At 33.1% G+C, this 16,888-nt stretch overlaps 1 protein-coding gene across 1 annotated transcript in view; it reads right to left on the reverse strand.

Moving 5' to 3' along the window:
- Positions 1-15,860, reverse strand: part of LOC127702739 (fibroblast growth factor receptor 3-like) — a 154,073-nt gene extending 138,213 nt beyond the window's left edge. The window contains exons 1-2 of the mRNA XM_052207044.1: positions 15,690-15,860; positions 13,761-13,942 (exon numbers count right to left, since the gene is read on the reverse strand). The gene's annotated coding sequence lies outside the window, so the exon portion shown is untranslated. The remainder of the gene's footprint in view (positions 1-13,760; positions 13,943-15,689) is intronic.
- Positions 15,861-16,888: the final 1,028 nt, after the last annotated feature.

Below are 16,888 nucleotides of genomic sequence, written 5' to 3' on the forward strand. Positions count from 1 at the left end.
TTGTCTTTCTTTAAAAAAATAACCTTTATAGTTATGCAAAATACCTAAATAGTTATATCTATTTCATTCGAAAACACCACTACTTTTGTTTTCGATACATTAAAATTGAGTTTGCATACATAACAATAGATTTTAAACACTTTCAGTGCTTGTTTTATATGACAAACTGTAAACACAGAGATATGTCTCGCCTTCTTGTTATTTTTATAGTAAAATGCAAATGTTGAAATTAAAATAGCAATACTTTAACATGTACGTTATGCAAAATATTTAAAGTCAATGAACCATGACTGAAGGTACAGGGCCAAAGAATCTCCATAGAAATGAGATGTACGAATGCGTAATTACAACTGCATACCAAATATCATTGACCTACCACTATTGGTTCTGCAACATCTGATCTTATCACAAACTAATACATGTAAACTAAGCAAACATTTCAAAGTCAATAGACCATGACTGAGGGGTGGGGTCAAATAATCTACATAGAAATGAGATTTGCCAAAGCTAATACAACTGCATACCAAATATCATTGACCTACCGCTAGCGGTTCCCCATAAACTGACCTTATCACAAACTAATACATGTAAACTAAGCAAAAGTTTCAAAGTCAATAGACCATGACTGAAAGAGGGGTGGGGGGGGGGGGGGTCCCTAGAAAAGAAGGAATATTTATAAAGGAAGATGCAAGGATATATATTTTTTTCGGATGGGTGTTAAAATCCTTGCATGTTTCTAGAAATAGCATAATTTCAAATACAAATAAAATTATTGCACAGACCTCCCTCTTTCAATTTATCAATATGGACTTTTCGTCTCTTTACGCTTTGAAAACTGCCAATTAATCAAGCAACCAATCAACCAACAAACACACATATCAAGCATCTAAACCATCTTAACTAACCAAGCAATCGATATTGGATTTTTATGTACTTTTTGGTCATATAGCTCTTCATCTGTTTCGGTTCTTATACATCTTTGGCTTTCAAATATTCGGATTTGATTTTTCCTGATGAAGGTAAATCCAGAAAAGCGCTTCGAACGCATGAAATTTATAAAGTGTTGTTTTTATTTGTTTAAACACAAGATTAAATAATATTTCAGATGAAACGGGTTATACTTGGGACACAAGCAGATTTTCCCACTGGATATTCTACGCAGCATAATATTTTCATTTTGTATCGTTTAATTGCACTATTTTATCGAAGAAATGAAAATATTTTGCACATTTAAAGCATTTGATACAATTTAGAGGACTGGGCTGTGGTAGAAATTGATTAAAAGTAACATTAAAGGGAATATTTTAAAGATATGTTTTCATTATATAGCAATATTAATAACTTTTGTAAAAAATGGTGATAGATACGCTTATTTTTTCACATGTGATATTGGTTCAAGTCAAGGAAAAAATTAATCTCTTTTTTTCGCCATTTATTTAAACGATCTAGAAGAAAACTTGTCTGAAAATTGTGAAATCGTACTTGACACTATTATTTGTTTAAGTTTTGGGAGTCTAGGTGTATTGTATGAAACTATTTTTGTTACTTTATGCAGACGATGCCATTATATTTGCAGAATCACAAAAAGAACTTAATGTGCCTGTCCCAAGTCAGGAGCCTGTAATTGCGTGGTTGTCATTTTTTTTGCTGTTCTTCATATTTGTTTTTAATTCTATTCCAGATCCCGCGCGCGACTCGCACGGATTTTGACGTCACGAGGCTTAAACTTATGTCTTTCTCTACAGGAAAGGACGTTGAACAAACAATATGTGTGTTGACGGAATAATGCGTTAACAGTTGGTGTTTGTTAATACATGTACCAGTGTATACAAAGTACGAATCTAGCTAGTGTATTTTCACTGTCATGCGCGAGTATTACTATTGCAGAATAAAAAAAAAATGTTTACGTCTTGAAAATACAAAATAATTGATTTGAATGTATATTCTAACACAATTTCAAAAATGTTATAGTCATTCCTTATAATTCAATTCTCAATCTCATTTTTAAGGAGTAAATCATGAAAAAAAAAACGTTGATGACGTCACGGTCACATGACAAAATTATGTCTATGAGCTGATAGTCAAAAAACTTTCAGCCAATCAGAAGACGTGTTACATCCAAAATTGAATTATTTGAATATAACTTTACAATGAACACCAACATGATTACAGTCCTAAAATGTGTTATTAAAGCAACCGAATCTAGAATATTGATTATTGAAAGCGATTCATTTTAACTATGTATTATCACTGTATGTTTGATCCTTTCTGATGTGGAATTTTTGGAGGTGCGATGAATTTTCATTGATTTCATGTGATAATCGGACATGCAAAAACTGACAATATTCATTTGATGACTTTAATATTGATGATATTTACAATTTAAAAGTCCAAACTTTTTGTACATGCTTACTTATATATACACTGGCTATAAACCGCCGTACAGTAACTGTTGTTTTGTACAGTTGATTCTGGACGTTACATGCGTTCTTAAGCGATAAATAACAACAAGCTGAGAGAAGCCGATATATGATATTAAAACAGGCTGAGTTATGTACACAATTTATATGCATCAATTTAGATTTGAGAATTCCAACTTTAACTCGAACTGTACTTACTGAATGATAAACGGACGTATATTTACAAACTTTGGTCACAACAACTCCCTTAAAATGCTTCAAAACTTCAAACATTAAATAACTCTAAGTAACAACCGATATATGTGCAGATATAGCGAGCGTATCTTCCTCCAGTATATATATTGCATACCTAGTTCATAACAATTATTATAATTTTCTAAAACAGTAATCAGTTTGTGAAATTGTTTACTGTACCGTTCTTTACGCGTTTTCGTAATAGTACCTTCGTTGGTAAAAATGTCGAGAAGAACACAAGTTGTCTCTTTTGATATACTCATCATTTTTTTTTTTGTAACGAATTTTAAAAAACTATTTGATATTTTTAACATTTCATATTGAAAATAAAAACACCTGAATTTGTTATAGGTTAAATGTGAAACAGACCTTACTGGAGCAAGAGGAGCCCACTCATTGAGAGCATCCGATTGCAATCCTCTGTCTGAGAGATTTCGCGAAAAATATCCTTAAAAACCTAGTATTTTAATCTTGAGATCAAGGTCACACGAAGGTCATGATGATATGCGACACATCGCCCTGAGGTGATGAACGTTGTTATGATGCATATTCAAAGTTTTTTGGTGAGTTTGTTATAAGTGTGTCATGGATTAGAAAATATTCTGGAGTAGAAAATCCACGAATGCAACATATTTTGATGGCTAATTTTCCCACAAAAGTTAAAAGTACTTGCTTAAATAAGCTTTGAAAATTTGTCACGCAGTATTACTGTAGTTAAATACATATTTCTACCATATTGATTGGCTTTGAATAGTCAAAACGCACAACAAACAGTATAAGAATTTGCAATGAACGGTACTCATCAAATAAACTATAAAGACAACGAAGCATTACAAATAGTCTAGTCAAAATAGCATTTGACCTAAAAAAAATTGCAACAGAATTTTTTTTTTCACCATCCTTTATGGACATGCCATAAATACCAAAAGTCTACCAAAATCAACCCATGGGAAAGTTGTCATTTTTTTTTATATAAGATCGCGCATTTTTTCGCGGATTTTACGTTACAGATAGGATGACGTACACAGACGATTTATTAAAGGGAGACAATATAAGTTCATTCCCGCTATGCATTCAAATATAAACACAAACAGATGAAGTAATAATTATGAATTTGGTAAGTATCTATGAATAAGAGCTAAAATATATATATAATTTTTCTATCCTCTGAAGATAAATGAACAAAAAGATCTCTAGTAGATGTTTCTGAAAAAGTTTTATTTTGTCGTCTGCTATGGCTGGAAAATATGAGCATATATTCTTATTGCGTGAACCCCTGAGGGTTCACGCATATTTATTAGTTAGAAATATAGTCTATGGAGGAATATTCGGAAGCTAAATTATTGTTCATTCGGAACACATACTCATCTTATCTGTATTAACTTCCTGCAATTAAGAGCACCTCCATACGGTGTATCTAAGATATTTAAAACATGGCAATAAAGAATTTTCACATATCGCTATTTCACTTATCTGATATATGATAATAAACAATCTATAGATCCTTTTCAAACATGTATATTTATTGTAAAGCTACATTTTATGCATTGCAAGGGTTTACTGACTTGAGCAAAGTTGACAGTTGTACCCTTTGATAAACAAGTGAAAGTTAAATGGTCAAGATTTAATTATAACGACCTATGGTATCAAACATCTGTGTCTGGATATTCACAGAGAGTGCTGTGGTTTCTACATAATGAGTTATATAGTGGGCTTTGGGATTTGATTTGTAACAATAAAATCATTATGCACACTTGTCATTTTGACGAATCAGATAAAACAAAATATGTTTCAAATGAAAATAAAACAAGTAAAATAAAGACTGTTCGTTAATATACATTTTTACAACTTTTACTGTTTCCTTTTTACAGTATTCTCTATCAATTAAGTTATCTTGTAAGTTAATTAAATGTTTATTTAATTCATTGATGTCACTATTATTTCAGTGACCGCTACAGAAAGTCTTGACTCGTTCAAGAGACTACTGCATGCGGCTTATTGCCCATTAAATTTCAAGTCCCGTGTTTTTATTTGCACCATGTATAAATGTTATGTACAGCACAAATTATTTCCTTTCTGTTCAAATTATTTTTGGACTTGTTAAGTATGCAAGCGCACACCAAACAGTGACAGGATAGTCAACCAAATGACGGTGGTCACTTAGTGTTTGAAGTAGAAATTTCTTATATTATTCACACACTGTAATGCTCTTAAATTTGTGTGTGTTTTGAATGTGCACTAGTGATTGGTAAATATTGATACGTTTCTGTGTTTTTAATATATGTGACTTAACATCAAGAATTCCATTATTATGGAATCGTTCACTTTTGTACACTTAGGTATCTAAATAGAGGGTGGTAAAAGGGAGGGTCTGAACACGGAAACACGTGAAATAACAAATCGCAAAAACGTTGCACGGGAAAAAAAACACTCTGGAAAAAACGAAGCAAAAGAATAAAATCGTAAATATTAAGGGAAAAACTACAAAAAGTTATTACTCAGCCGTTCTTGGAGATCATGCAGTCATTATAAATGGACATGGCGACCCTGCATGTAGTCACCTTTTAGCGTCCGTTAGTTGCATCCGATTTATCATAGTAATACAATAGGCTATTAATAAATATCTTGGGACCAGTTAATTAGTTTATAATTTAAAACAATATTTTGGCTGACTTTGAATTAGTCCCGGTTTACTTTTTAATCAAATGCGGGACAAGCACGAGCAATTAAGAGTACCGACACGAAACACGGAGAAAATAATTAAGGGAAAACACGAAGCACGTACATCGAACCAAACACGAGAAAACGAGAAATAAAACGTCGAAACACGGAAACACGTGAAATAAAAAGGCCGAAAACGTTGCACGAAAATAACCCTTTATATATACCACCCTCTAAATAGGCCATACTAGATGTCGACACCTCATATTAGAACTTAAGTAGATGGTCAATTTCGTTTGCAAGGTTTAAGAAATCTTCAACTTGCTCTTATTTGCCTGTGAAGACCATAAAACCGTCATCCCTATTGACAGTGTAATTTGATGTTTTCTCTCCATTGGAACTTATCTAATATTTTAATGAATAGGGTAGACAGATGCAGCTCTGTGCATGTTGGTGACAATGGGCTCTCCTATAATGTGTTTGTATAACAGTCCATTAAACTCAAATTGATTGTATCTAAGAATTAATTTAACAAATGCAGTTAAATCTATTTTGTTGAGAATCTTTAAAGTATATTCTCCTGTGTGTCAATAAATTCTAATGCATTGATAACAGTTTCTTCTAAATTATCAATGATCATATTTGTGTACATTGACGTACTTCATAGGCAATAAGAATGCATACTTTTTTACCTCGTGTGACCATTTTATTAATGACATTTTTTGTATCTTGAATGTAAAAGTTATGCCTCTTCAATAATTGGATGTTGGATGTGTATTAATTGATAATTTAGTCTTAGATGCATGATTTTTTTAATTAGCTGTTAGTGGCTTTGAACTAGCTGTCAGTAACTGCGAGTACTCTCAGATCTGTACTTAGTGTCTATTTGTTGTTGGGATATACAAGTACCCGGCCACGTCCACTCTGTGTAGTATTTCTCTTTGTATCCATCTGATGAGTTAAGCCTTTTTCAACTGATTTTTATAGTTCGTTCTTATGTTGTACTGTTACACCACTGTCCCAGGTTAGAGGGAGGGTTGGGATCTCGCTAACATGTTTAACCCCGCCATATTCTGTATGTATGTGCCTGTCCCAAGTCAGGAGCCTGTAATTCAGTGATTGTCTTTTGTTGATGTGTTACATATTTGTTTTTCGTTCATTTTTTGTACATAAATTAGACCGTTAGTTTTCTCGTTTGAATTGTTTTACATTTGTCATTTCGGGGCCTTTTATAGCTGACTATGCGGTATGGGCTTTGCTCATTGTTGGAGGCCGTACGGTGACCTATAGTTGTTAATTTCTGTGTCATTTGGTCTCTTGTGGAGAGTTGTCTCATTGGCAATCATACCACATCTTCTTTTTTATATTTATAATTAGATCAAGTAAGTAACTCTCGCGGGAGAGTTACACTTATTGATGATTGGTCGATAACGAACATTAATGTGTCCTACTAGCTGACCAGTTCGCAATGCCTCATTGCTTATTTCTGGATTAATTTTATGAATTTTTGGAAGAAGGTACATGTGTCCTCCATGTTTTGAGTTATTATTATTCTTTAAGAAATTATACGTCTGGGAATCTTTTTTTTTTCTCTCCTTGCTTTATATTTAACAATTCTCTCAACATGCCAAAATTGTAATGACTTACAATAAAAAGAAAATATTATCCTCCACACACATGGCTAAGATAACACTGATATATAATTTCTTATTCAGTTGAATTAATAATTAGAATAAAAAGTTCTAAGGTTCACGTATTGTCTTTTTTTTTTTTAAAAAAGCAACTTGTTTCATTGTTCCATGATCTTTGATACATTAGATTCACATTACAGTTGAAAAAAAGAAACATTTTCAGACTGTTACACACCATTAAAAATTATAAAAACTATTTATAAAAATAAGGAAACACTACGTCAGATTTTTTTCTATGGAACGCCTGTTTAACAAAAGAAATATCAACATTGAACGTAATTAATTACAATATGCATATTTCAAGGGAACAAGTGGTACACTATACAAAATCACTGACTATATTGCATTCGAAAAGATTAGATGTAAAGAAAGTTTTCATCAAATAAAGGAGGCCTTGTGTCTATGGAACACCCTTTTTACCACAATTGCTGCATTTTTTATTTAATTTAAAATACACGAAGTTTCAATCCTATGAAAACCATTATACATATATGTTAACAAAATATTACAGATATATTTCAGTAAAATATTTATAAACATTTATTACTAGCAATCAAACATAAATACCCTGAAATTTGTATGCAATAAATAAAAATAATATGTTAATGTTCCTGTAATAATTATTAATTTATTTTCATTTCAGGAAACTTGCTTAAAAGAGGAAATATGTGTGATTTATCAAAACTCCATTTCACACCAAGACACTATAGTAGTACTAGGTGAAAAGGGCAGCCAGAGTGTCAATAAAGCAAGTAAAAGCCGTCAAGACAATGTAGTTACCAGCGTAGGACAGAAGTTACATCAAAATTGTAGAAAATCATATACAAATCCAAAATACATTGCTTTAGACAATAGAGAAATTAAATATGAAACCACTAATGTGCCAAAACTGCGGTCGAAAGTTGAATTTGACTTTAAGAAACATTGTTTGTTCTGTAGACAGCTTGCAGATGCGGCCATAGGGAGGAAGAGAAAAAGTGACGTGTATCCTGTACGCACATCAGAGTTTCAATGCAAGATTGAAGATATTTGTAAACAACGTGAAGATGAATGGGCACTTGAGGTTCGGGGAAGATTTGAATTTGTTCAGGATCTCCACGCTGCAGATGCTTTGAATCACCAGACATGCAGTGTAAATTTCCGGACGTTAAAGCAGACTCCATTAGCATTTTCTCCACCAGCAAAAAAGGCAAAAACGCAAGCAGGAAGAAAATCTTCTTTATCAGAGAGTTTTTTGTTTGCTGCAAAATACCTTCAGCAAAATGAAGATGAACAAATAACAGTTACAGATCTTGTGAAAAAAATGTCAGAACACTGTGGAATTGATGATGCGTATGGTGTACAACATATGAAGAATAAATTACAAGAACATTTTGGAGATAAAATAATCATTTCTGAAATAAACGGAAAGCAAAATGTTGTTACATTTCGAAACACAGTTCGGTCAATTTTGCATGAGTTCTATGAACAAACAAACACAAATCGTAGTATTGATGAAGAAAAAAAGTCCATTATCCAGGCAGCTGCTAAGATACTTAAATATGAAATCCTTTCTTCAGAAACATCCATCAAGGCACTATATCCTTCACCTGATGAACTATCTGCACAAAATAACATGAAGTATGTGCCCGAATCCTTACAGACTCTTCTTCAAACTATATTCAGTGGAAAGGATACACGTTTAAAAATCATGTCAATAGGTCAATCCATAGTCCAAGCCGCAGCACCAAGAGTGTTTATGTTACCTCTACAACTAGCATTAGGAGTTCAGTTACATCACAATTTTTCGTCCAGATTTCTGATTGATACTTTGAATAGCCTAGGATTTTGTTCTTCATATACTGAAATTCAAAAATTTGAATGTTGTGCAGCTGCAGAAAAAGGAAATGACATTCCTAATTTCGTTGCCGAGAGCTTTTTGCAGTATGTAGCGGACAATGTAGACCACAACTCAGGAACTCTAGATGGAAATAATACTTTGCATGGAATGGGAATTATGGCAGCAGTTACCCCAGGGTCTTTCGGTAAAAAACCTATTCCGAGAATAGACGTGACGTCAGAGCAAATAGCACTGCTGGCCAAAATCAACATTTCTTACTACAAACCATCAGAATCAAATCGAATGGCATCATGTGTGTATAGTAATCTGAGAAAAATGAACTATAAAGATGTGGACTGTTCATTTATGGTCAATTTATTGTGGAAAGTGTCATGGCCTTTGCGTTCTCCTATGCCGGGGTGGTCAGGATATATGCAAATGGTTCAGGAAGGAACATATCCTGGTAAATCATCGTTCTTATTTCTACCTATGATCGACTTAAATCCTAGTGATTTATCTTGCATTTATTTCACTTTGAAATTCATTTGCAAAGAGGCTCATAGATACCAAATTCCACCTGTTGTCACGTTTGATCAGCCTCTGTACAGGAAAGCTTTGTGTATAGTCACAAATGAAAAAACCGAGAGTGACCTTAAACAGATCGTCCTTCGTCTAGGAGGATTTCACACTGAAATGAGCTTCCTTGGAAGTATTGGTCGTCTTATAGCTGGTTCTGGTCTGCATGAAGTATTAGAAACTGTATAGGCATCAAATGCGGTAAATCATATGCTAAGTGGCAAAGCAGTATCTAGAGCGAGCTGTTCGTGGGTTTATGATGGTGGAAAACGCACTTCATATACTTCTCATGAAGGAATCATTCAGGGTCAGTCTGCCTAGTGCACATGAATCTGATATAATTGAAGCCGATTCCAGTGAATGCGACGAAATTGTTGAAAAAGCATGCGAGCTATGACCGATTTGTTGCTGGTGAAGAAACTACTGAATCTGTCGAACAAAGTTCAATTCTTTCCGAGATAAATACTAAACTGGTAGCAACAAAAGAAAAATTGTGTAAAACAAGAACATCGTCTTTGTGGTTGAACTTTTGCCGCATGACAAACATTCTTAGCAAATTTCTCATAGCTGAACGAACAGGAAACTGGGATCTTCACTTAAGTAGCATACAAGAAATGTTACCGTTCTTTGTAGCAGCTGGTCACAATCTATATGCCAAATCGGCCTACGTTTATTTGTCAATGATGCAAAGACTTGAAATTGATCACCCAGATGTCTATAGACATTTTAAAGCAGGACACCACGTACTTAGGAGGACAGGCCGTTTTTGGAGTGGTCTTTCTACAGATCTGACAATAGAACAAATATTGATGAGAAGTGTCAAATCTTCTGGAGGTCTAACCAGGGGCAGAGGAATGGGTGAATCCCAACGAGCACAATGGATACTATCTATGCCAGCTTGTGCAGACTACACCAGTGCCATGCAAGATCTCACTGGTGTTGGATACTGTACTAGTGATCGGCACAAAGAAGCTACTCGTGCAAGGAAAGAACGAGATAGGGTAGACACTCTTGCGATTCTTGAGTACCTTAGTGAAAGAAATCCTTTTACTAATGATGTTTCACTTAGAAATATTGAAACAGGTGTTGAGGCAAAGCCTGATGTTAACGTTGATAAAGCGGAAAGTATTGGAAATAAAACGTTAGAACTGATGAAAGGCCAAAAAGTTTTGAGTTATAGCTTCGAGAAGTCAAACCAATCAATAACATTGGCAGCAAAACCTAAGTCAAAGTCAGATTCAGACTTTCTAAATACTGATATAGATCCTCAATTGATGTTCCAACGCCTGACCACAGCAGCAAATGGTCTCTTTGAAAACACATATGAGGTATTCCAGTATGAATTGTCTAGCGTTCCTTCTTCTGTGTTTGATTGCAACCGACTACCTCGAGAGGCATGCAAGTCAAACTTAGCTGATGCGATATGGGTATGTGGAAGTGATTGCATACATGAAATAGATGGTGGGGGTTTTCAGTATGTCCTTGATGGTGGATCACTATTGCAACGACTTCCTTGGATACATGGTGATTCATTTGGAGACATTACACAAATGTATGTTGATCATGTAATCAGAAAGTACAACGACCCTGTAACTGTTTTTGACAGTTATCCAGAACTTCCTTCAATTAAAGATTTAACACATTTGCGTAGAACAAAAGACATCATTTCGCCGAACATCAATTTCACCTCTTCTATGCCTTGCAAAACTAAAAAGGAACTTTTCATGTCAAACAGTCATAACAAACAAGCTCTTATTAACATGCTTTGTGACAAGCTTAGGGATAATGACATTAGATGTAAAAATGCAACTGATGATGCAGATCTTCTTATTGCGCAAACTGCAGTGGATTGTGCTTTGTCTTCAGAAGTCGTAGTAATTGGTGAAGATACGGATCTATTGGTGTTACTTATTCATCATGTTAATCAGCAGTGCAAAAGGGTAATTTTCAAATCTGATAAAATGGCAATCAACAAAAAAATGAAAATATGGAACATACAACAGACTCAAGGATTTCTTGGGGAGGATGTTTGTAATTTATTGCCTTTTTTTGCATTCTTTAACAGGTTGTGACTCAACATCTAGGCTTTTTGGAATAGGCAAAGGACTCGCATTAAAAAAACTTAATCAAGAATATCTGAAAATGCAAGGTAAAGTTTTCATGAATAACAATTCAATTAAAGCAGATATCATCAAAGCAGGAGAAGAAGCGCTCACGTGTTTATATGGAGGACTTCCTCTTGAAGGACTTAACATTCTTCGCTGGAGAAAATTCACATCCAGAGTAATAACTGGAAACACATCAGTTCAGGTGAAAAGTTTACCACCAACATCCGATTCAGGGCAATTTCATAGTCTTAGAGTGTATCATCAGTGCCAAAAATGGATGTCAGAAGAAGTTGACATGGATCCTACAGACTATGGTTGGGAAATCAAACGTGGAAAACTTTGTCCAATTTTGATGGAACTTCCTCCTGCACCTGATAAACTTCTTAACATTATTAGATGCAACTGTAAGCAAACGATGTGTCTGTAGAAAAAATGGTCTTCAGTGTTTCGGTAGGATGCCGTGAATGTCGTGGTTTGAATTGTTCTAATTCTGTTCCCATTGCTGAATCTGACTTTACTGATGAATAGATATTTGTTGTATACAGAAAACTATGGAATAATCTAAAAAAAATGTTTCCTTGTATTTTGCCATTTACTTTTTTTAATTAATATCCCTTTTTGTGAATTATACTTTTTACGTCTCATTATGGTCAACAAATCTTTGATTTTCGCTTAAAATCTCTTCTTGGTTAATATGGTATGAATTAAAGCATTGCACTTTTTCACATAAAGAATATAAATTGATTTTCACTAAAATCTTAATTGATTTCTGAAAACTATGAATTTTATCAGTTTTTTCCAGTTTTCGGCGATTTTTGGCGATTTTTGCTTTTTTCACCCAAAATCAGTTATTTTCGTAATTGTTTTATAATGAATTTTGTTTGATCTGATTATCATTATATTAAGATTTGCATTTTTCTATTTTGGAATGATTTAAAAACAGTTAAAACTCGAAATGTGTGTTTTTCCAGTTTTTAACGATTTTTGGATGATTTTGCTATATTTTACCCAAAATCATCATTTATTCAATTAAGAATGGCTGTAAAGTTTTGAAATGATGATAATATAGGTTTTTGTCTTTTTTTGAAATATAAAATGAACTTCTATTACCATTTTTATATTTTTCCTGTCTGTTTTTGTAATCAATTCGCGCTTTGCGAATCTCAAATTCCAACAAAAATCTGATGTTTTAACCTAAAATTTCATGTTTGTAAAAAAAACCAATTTTTTTTATTTTTATTTCATTTCATAAACACTGTACATACTGTTGTAAAACTTTTGGTTTGTAATGATTATCTTCCAAAATAAATGTTTTACAAGCTTTTCCCAGTTTTTCACTATTTTTGACAAGTTTTGCTATTTTTCACCCAAAAAATCCATGTTCCCACTCAGATATCTTGGTAGACTTTTAGTATGTTACAAAGAAAGCCTGTTAGAATTGAAAAATATCAAAAATAATTCTGTTGCAATTTTTTTGAGGTTGGCCACAAATTTCATCTATTTTGACTAGACTAAAAATTTGGAGTTAAGTCTTTAAACATTTATAAATGATATATATACCAACGGTATTCTCATTAGTTTTGACTATTCTAATTAAAACATGTGTATGAATTACTTGTAAAAATCGCGAAACAAAGACTCTGTGTAACACAAACTTGATTAAACTTTAAATAAAATCATGAGAATAGGGAATCGAAAAGTAGATGTGACTGTGCGTTTTGTGATTTTTTTGTTGTTTAAATTCATTATAGGTGTTCATGTAATATAAATAATATACAAAGCTGTCAGGAAGCAGTAAACTTTGTTTTACTGTTATGGGCATCAGTCTTTGAAAACAAATATTTAGAGGTTCTGTCTACCAACTTCGATTCGATACGCAGCAACGTCCGAAATCCACTGTGCGGCGATTATACCCGGGATACAATTAAAACTTGTAAAAAATAAACTGTTCTCAAATGTCATTGTTATTTCAAAATTACGTATTGCTTATTTGTAATAACAATATGCAAGACATTCAAACATAAATAAGGTGACTCAATTTTACTCATAGTAAATTTTGAGCTGTAAACACAGCTATTTCAGCCATAAGGTCCACATGAACCTTAATCATGTAAGTTATACACAATATAAAATGATAAACATCTTTCTATTTGGGGTTTTGAAAGATAAAACATTTGTTGTTGAGTGTTGGCATATCGAAATCTTCTTAACTATTGCAGTGGAAGGGAGTAAGAATTACTTAAAAGCTTACCTTAACCTCTTGTAAAAAGCCAGAAGCAACACATTTTATTCGAATTTCCCCATCTATCTCAACAGTATATGGATTCTGATTCAGTGGTTCGATTATCAGAAGTTTCTCCACATCTTCTGACTCCCCTCCTCCATGTTCGAGGCAATTGACTAACGTCAATATCCATAGTAATGTTAAATAGTCTGAAAATAAATAAATAAATCGTCTTCAACAGCTGACAATAAATTCAATATCGAGATTAGTTTATGCTTTTCTTTTGTGAAAAGTTTGGATTTAGTATCCGAATTGTTAAAAGTTAACTATAAAATATTTCCTTTTCAGATTGTTCACAGAAATTATGTTTTAATTCACTTTGTTTAAACAAACATAAAATGTGTATGTGCTAAAATGCTCCAGCTACTTTGAAACCATGTGAACATAATTGAGCATATACAATTATGTTCATTTTTCTTACTGAACACAATAAAACACAAACACAATGTTTGGGTACTGAATGGCGCAGTGACCACCTCAATCATTTATTTTCAAATACAAAATATCTCCTCTGCCTCAAAGTCCAAACTAAAATATAAAGTCCATATTAACACAAAAGAAACTGCTTTGCAGAATCCTGCACGTGTTCTGTAACAAAACAATCTACAAAATAAGAACAGCATGTTTAAGATACTTAAACAATATGAAAACAAAAATACAAAAATATTGTTGTAAATGAAAAATTAAACTCCCAACTATAAAACTTGTGCTGGTTTAGTCGCTGCCCAATCCTCAATAAGTTAAAACTCGTGCAGTTACCTCATAAAATTATACTGGCCGCCAAACCGAATAACAACAATTGTTACACAACCTATTTAAACTGAATTGCGCAGTGACCAGCTCGACGCACAAAGAAAGTAGGCTAAATTAAAGCTGAATTCCAACATTCTTAGAAACTGATAAACGATTAAGTAAATTTTCTAACACATATCCATCGTAAGATCTGTCTGATTTCCAGTGACCATGCATTAAAAATTATCTATCAGATGTATCATGTGTATCATACTGAGCGGCAGCTGTAGATTCGCCAGCTCTAAACTATGTAAACCGAAAACAGTTACACTACAGCCAAATTTAGCTAATGTCGTGTTGATGTTCCTGTCTTAATGAAAATGATTGAAGACTAAAGAACGATATCGATCTAAATATATACGCATCAGATGTCATATCTATATTAAAACATGTACATCTTTAATACTTTTAAAGTAACTGAGCAACACGAATCAAGCTTTGATTTCGTAACATGGTTGCCTTTATTATAACCATCCGTTATGCTTTTCTCGGCAAAAAAAATTACGTACCCATCACGAAAAGTTATATGTTCACTTTAATATGTGATAATTCATTACAGCGAACAAACATGTATAAGCTAAAGAACGCATGGAAAGTAAGCGCAAGTCTGAGTGTTCTACTGTGAATATAAAAAACTTAATGATATATAAAATCACAGGTTCCTTTTTCTTGATAGTCGCAGGAATTGTTGTTCTTGGTGACTACTACTGCAAAAAATAAATCTAAATCACGATGATTTTTCTATGTTTGCCACTAAATTGTGTGCCCATATGATACATTAAAAAGTAAACTTTTATATACTAATTAAATGCTTTGAGGCATTCCTTCAAATGTTGAAGATAAAGACTAAAATCATTTTCTTTGGGTGGTGGGTGGTAGAATACAATTTATTGCTCGACACTTTTCTGTCCATTTTGTAAATCCTTAAAAAAAACAATACCGTTATATTTATCCACTGAAGAAATAGCTCATGCATCAGTTGCTGGTAAAATATGTTATGCAGAAGCTCTGGATGTGCCACTTTATGGTTTTAGACCAAAATTCAATAGAAAAGATTTTCTATGATTACATAACACTTCAAATAAATATATAATCGATACATACCGTTATAATTTCAATCTGGTCCAGTGACCAACATTACACTATGTCTATACATGAAAAAACATCTCAATAATTTTCATTCCCGTAACCCAGTTAAAACATGGTCCAGTGACTTCGGAGTGTCTACGGTTAAGTGATCTCTGAATGTCTACAGTCCAGTGACCTCTGAGTGTCTACAGTCCAGTGACCTCCGAGTGACTATAGTTCAGTGACCTTTATGGCTGTCCAGGATACACAGAATATAAAAAACACCCTGTGGTGATAAATCTTTACATACAAACTGTAAATAATAATAAAAACATATCAAATCATGTCTGAAACCTAAATTTCCCGTTCGCAAACATCAAGGTCTTATTATTGCCAACAACCAAAACTATATTGATCTAATGAAATTCTAAAACGTCTTGCACAAACCGAACGTCTTCTATCTAAAATAAATTATTATTAATATTAACAAGAGAACTAACTAGTTATTATTACCGTTCCAATTATAAGTAAAAGCTGAAAAAAATAGTTCTCGGATTCATAAAATAGGCATTAAAATTTTGCTAAGATTCGTGTTGCTTATATTGGCAAATCTTTTAATTGTATGATGACCCAAGGATATATCTGGAAGTTGAAAACTCAAGACAAATAAACTGTTGACACAGAGATATGTCTCGCCTGTCGTCATAAAATTCAGAAAAAGACAATCTGATGGACAGCAACATGATTTATTAATTCAGTCGCTGGACCATTATCTAGAAAGCAGGGCCTGAAAATAATCATCAAACTGTTATGTACAGATAGTAATGCGACTTCATACAAAATATCATTGATCTATCACAAGTAGATCCTATCAAACTAACGTAAGCAGAAAACTTAACATCTAAAATTGCTAATTAATTCAAAGTCACTGGACCATGACCTAGGGGGAGGCCCTCAAAATAGTCGTCAAACTGATATGTACCGATAGTAATGCAACTTTATATCAAATATCAATGATTTATCACAAGTATTTCCTATCAAACTTACTTCAGCAGAAAACTTAACATTGAAAATTGCTAATAAATTCAAAGTCACTGGACCATGACCTAGGGGGCAGGGCCTCGAAATAGTCGTCAAACTGAAATATTCTTCCAAAAAATCCCATATATATTTAATACGGAAATATATTTATGCGATGATTACCTGATTTACAATATTAAAAATATAAACCAAAA

The sequence above is a fragment of the Mytilus californianus genome, unplaced genomic scaffold, assembly GCF_021869535.1.
Source record: "Mytilus californianus isolate M0D057914Y unplaced genomic scaffold, xbMytCali1.0.p SCAF_5, whole genome shotgun sequence".
NCBI lineage: Eukaryota > Metazoa > Mollusca > Bivalvia > Mytilida > Mytilidae > Mytilus > Mytilus californianus.